At 39.2% G+C, this 4,779-nt stretch overlaps 1 pseudogene; it reads right to left on the bottom strand.

The window, feature by feature from the left end:
• Positions 1-534: 534 nt before the first annotated feature.
• Positions 535-2,272, bottom strand: LOC149579751 (scopoletin glucosyltransferase-like; annotated as a pseudogene).
• Positions 2,273-4,779: the final 2,507 nt, after the last annotated feature.

The raw sequence follows: 4,779 nt of genomic DNA, 5'->3' as shown, positions 1-4,779 counted from the left end.
TAGATACAATATTTAAAAGAAACAAATGAATTTTAGTGACAAACATACCCTAACACTCGTAATCCCAATACTCGAAAATTAAGAAAGGGCAGAGATGCATCCATCACATTCCAAACAGTGAACCCTAAGTAGATACAATATTTAAAAGAAACAAGAGGAACTAAGGAAAAATGTCAAAGACTCTTATGCGGAAAAATGTTGTCAATTGAAAGCTCTACACTTATGTATCCAAACATAAATATACATATTTCGAGAGGAAAGCAGATCCAGCAAAATCTCATATGTTAATAGAGAAACCCATTTTTAACAAAATCGCAATGCATGTCATGCTAGGGAATCAAATTGTCATTTAATTGTTTGACAAATGACATTTATAAGCATTTTATGCCATTTCATAAAGATTTCTGCCGCATGCATGAAACCTCCAAACATATTGTCGCTATTTCATGCCATTTTCTAAAGATTTTACCGAAATGATTTATATGGAAACATTCTACAGCTTCCACAATTATCTATCCTCACAAAACCAAAGAATCTCAGAAACCATTCATTTCATATTTAGCTTCCCAAAGTTTGCAAGGGTAAAAGATGATACATAGCAAAAGGTAGGGTCTCTGCAACGCAGGGCCGGAGACTTATTAATAGTGCTGCATAAAATTTAGGCTAAACACATTAGAGGCAAGGGAAGGGAAAACTGAAACGAGACTACGGTAGAGAAGCATTATTTAGAAAAGTGATAAAAGTCTTACTAGAGATTTCTAATCAAGAGTCAGATTCTCTCTCCTTTTCTTTTGTTCATCCGGTATTCAACTTGTGCATCTCATTCACAAAAGCTCTCAAATCTGTGGCAGAAGATCCTTCCAGCTTGACAGCATCTGAAGCCATCAACTTCAATTTCTCTGCGCTCTCTCTCATCTCTTCTCGTTTGTCTCCAAGCAGAGCCATTGTGACAGCTTTCTTTATACTTTCCTCTTTCGGAATCTCATCTTTATTCTGGCAAAACTGGATTCCAACGCCCAACTCAGCAAAAAGCTTAGAATTGAAGTGCTGATCTCCAGCCATGGGCCATGCAAGAATTGGGACACCAAGAGAAACGCTCTCCAGCGCAGAATTCCATCCGCAGTGGCTTATGAAGGCACCCACCGAGGGATGAGAAAGAATTACCAGTTGGGGTGCCCAACCCCGTATGATTAACCCTCTCCCTTTCGTTCGCTCCACAAAGCCCTCTGGCAGAAATGTGCTAATTCGATCAGTTACTGAATCTGAACTTGAAGATGATGGTTCCTTCTTTGGGGGTACTTTAATAGTCCATACAAATGGCTGTTCACTGGCTTCCAGACCTCTGGCCAAGGCATGTGTTTGCTCTTCTGCCAAGGTAATATAGCTTCCAAATGAAACATAAATTACAGAGCGCGGGCTACGGGAATCCAGCCAGGAAACCAGCTCTTCTTCGTTAATATCCGCCATTTTCCCTCGCGTCATAATATTTCCCGCTCCTCTAGATAAAAATTGGGGATTTACAGGGCCTATTGCCCAAACTGGTTTAGCGGTCAAGGTTTTCAAGTGCTGGACATACAAAGGCTCGAGCTCATGGAATTTATTGATCAGCATTCCCGATCCTTTGCCAATATCTCGGTGACACTGATGAACAAAACCCTGAAGGGGGTTTGTGTTGAAGAAAACAGGGGATACCTCATTTTGACCCAATCTGACGGTACGCGGCATATTGAAGCTCCTCGTCTTTCTCCAAGCTGTTGTCAAGCATTGAACACGAAAGGGAATACATCAGATTCGTTGCGAAGGCTCCGCAGGTGTTGAACAGAAAACTGGCAATGTTGAATTTTCGGGCGGTGTCGATAGCCCACCCCATAAATATATCGTAGACAATACAGACAGGAGCTGCTACTGTTTGTTGGTGAAATTGCTGCTCAATCCAAATGTCGAAAGGGTCTTGAAGCTTCATTGCGAGTTGGAATATAAGACCCATTGATTCGAGCGGAAGAAGGTCGGTGCTCTCGCATCCATGTAAACCCTCCACGAGCGGCGGGGGAAGGGCAACCAGGCGAATATCGAGAGCGTCATTATCAGGGGCTTGATCAAGGTAGCCCTGCAGGCGTGAGACGTTTGCAGGTGTTGTGACATAACTGACGGTGAGGCCGTGGGAAGCGAGGAGCTTTGCGAGGTCCGGAAAAGGGATGAAGTGGCCCATGCCTGGGAATGGCACTGCCACTACGTGAGGCTTCTCGCTTCTATTCATCTTTGCTCACCAAAACGAATCTACCCAACCAAGTTCGTCCTCTACTTATTCGGTCCGGATTTCTTCATTAAAAAATTGAAACATTTGAAGTAACGTATTCCACACGCAAAAGAAAATGCTTTGCTACGGACCCCGGGCCCCAATCTCTTTTCGCCACGGAGCGAATTTGTTTGACTGGTTGAAATTGGCGGATACCATTTCGCATCTTACCTTCACGAGTTTCTCAATCAATGACGACATGGCGGTATAAAATGCCAATCCCAACTGATGGCACGGGGGTGAGTAATAAAAGGAATATTCCATAGAATCAGAGGAGCATCCTACCTGGACTCCACCAAACGAGAGAAAATGTGAAAAGTATTATTAGTTCCTGCTGTATGGCAGATACTATAGCATGCAAGTGGATGCAAATTTTCAATAAGTTTTGACCAATTGAAATGTTTGATTTATGCATTCCAACTTAGTTTCATAATGTTTTTGAATTCAGGCCATTTTTTTATTTATAAGAACATGTTAAATTCGAATTTCCCATTGGCTGTTGTGGTGAACAGTAGGGTATTGAGCTTTTTCCATTGTATTAAAAAAAAATGAATTTGTGGCAATGGTGGCGGATGGATGGAACATAGCAATAGTGATTTCATTAATATTATTCACCTATCTTTCAACAATATCTAGCCAATTTTGACAACATTTGATCTAACATTAAATAAGCGTATTGTCAATGACATTTTTTTCTTTCTAGTCTTTATTGCTTGGCTTTATGTTTCGTCAATTGTCTTATCTGAACCACTATGCTCAGCCAATTCACAGATCTAAATCTTTAGGAAATCCACTGTATTTTGATTTGGATTTATACTGTGCACTGTATAGGTGTCATATTGTCAGCGAAGATGTCAGTTTTGGGAGAAAATGTGGTCAGAATTCTTTGGTCTGTCTTTTACTCATTGTCTTGGGGAATGTTTTCCGGCTGTCTGTCGACTGCATTTAATTGGATTCTTGAATTTTAGTCATCTAAAGTTCTTATTTATTAGTAATTGTTGATTTCGGAGGCATCGGAAAAATTGGATAGTCCCTTCTGTGTGCTTCTGAGAAGTAGTTTTGTTGCAGAAAATAGGTATGTTTTTCTCCTTCTGTAATGTATTTTGCTAATCTTCATCCCCAGAATCCACGTTTTCTGCTACAAAATTCATCATCTAATATTTTGTATTTCTTTAGAGAGCAAGTTAGAAAAATCTAAATTGGACATGAATGAGCAACAATATGCTGTGTTGTCCCGAGTTATTTTGGGGAATGTTGATACTGCTTACTTCACTACTTTCTCTAGAAAATTGTTTCAGGTTTGATATGCGTTCTGTGTGTATACATGTCTTATCTTTTTATTTACTCTTCAATATTGGTTTGGCCTTTTGGTAGCTCGTCTTCTCATATTTGTGAGGATTTGAGTGTGCCTGATAGAGGCCTATATTTTAGCAAGCTCTGTTGAGTCGCTGTATTTAGGGAAAAGTTCTTTCGTACGAGCAAATGTTGTTTTGCAAAATCTATTTTACATTAAACAGTGAAGGGTTCTGATACAAATCCTTTGGTCCTAGTGAAATGTCCCTTTACTGATTTTTTTATGATATTTTCAGCCTCAAATCAGAACTTTTAAAATCAAACAACCAATATTACAAAGATCTGCCAATTTCCCAATAAAACCCAAATCGGGTATGTCCAAATTAGTGCCAAAAACTTCACAACTTCACAAATTATTAATAAATCTAAAAATGGACATTTTTACAAAAATTTCAGCAGCATAACAGCCTACAAAATGACATTTCCAGATTTGTATAGCCTTTACACAACAACTCACAAATGTAGGGCAAAACTATGCTCAACCGGGCTCCCGAAATTAACACAAAAATGCTCGAAAACACCACAAAACACTCATAAACTATCTCAGAAGTTTAATCACAACCCAATACATATATTCAGCTCTATTTTAACATCATAAAGTCTGAAATACAGCAGCAAACCAAACTGATATGAAACATTCAGCTGAAAACCCAAACTCAAACAAAAAACAACCCCGAAAACACCCAAATCGGCACTATTCAGCACAAAGGCAAACTCTGTATGAGCATGCACATGGAATGGATTCAAACTCCTGTCCTTAGCCTTCTTGGAAACCTGCAAACTCCCGTTCTTGGGTCTCCTTCTCCACAGGTTTGACAGCCTCTGAAGAACAACAAGAAAATTAGCAAGAATCAAGATGTAGAATGAGCCCAAAATGTCTCCAAACCCCTTTTAAAGAGGGCATAACCCTAACTCACGTCCAAGAGGGGTTAATAAAATATAATTTAATAATAATTTTTATTTATTAGTCCATTGGTTTCCAAAGATTAGCCCCTTTTTTTGAAATTCCACCTTTTTGGAGCCTACCTGCCTTAACAAAGTTTATTATTATTATTTTTAATTATTTGAATAGGGGACATGACAAGTCCTCCCCTCCCAAATATTACTTTTCCTCAAGAAATGAAGGTTGG

Source organism: Cupressus sempervirens, chromosome 1 (assembly GCF_028749045.1).
Source record: "Cupressus sempervirens isolate cs-2001-9-10 chromosome 1, ASM2874904v1, whole genome shotgun sequence".
Taxonomy (NCBI): Eukaryota; Viridiplantae; Streptophyta; class Pinopsida; order Cupressales; family Cupressaceae; genus Cupressus; species Cupressus sempervirens.
Note: the sequence above shows the minus strand (reverse complement) of the source record. Positions and strands in the feature narration are given on the sequence as shown.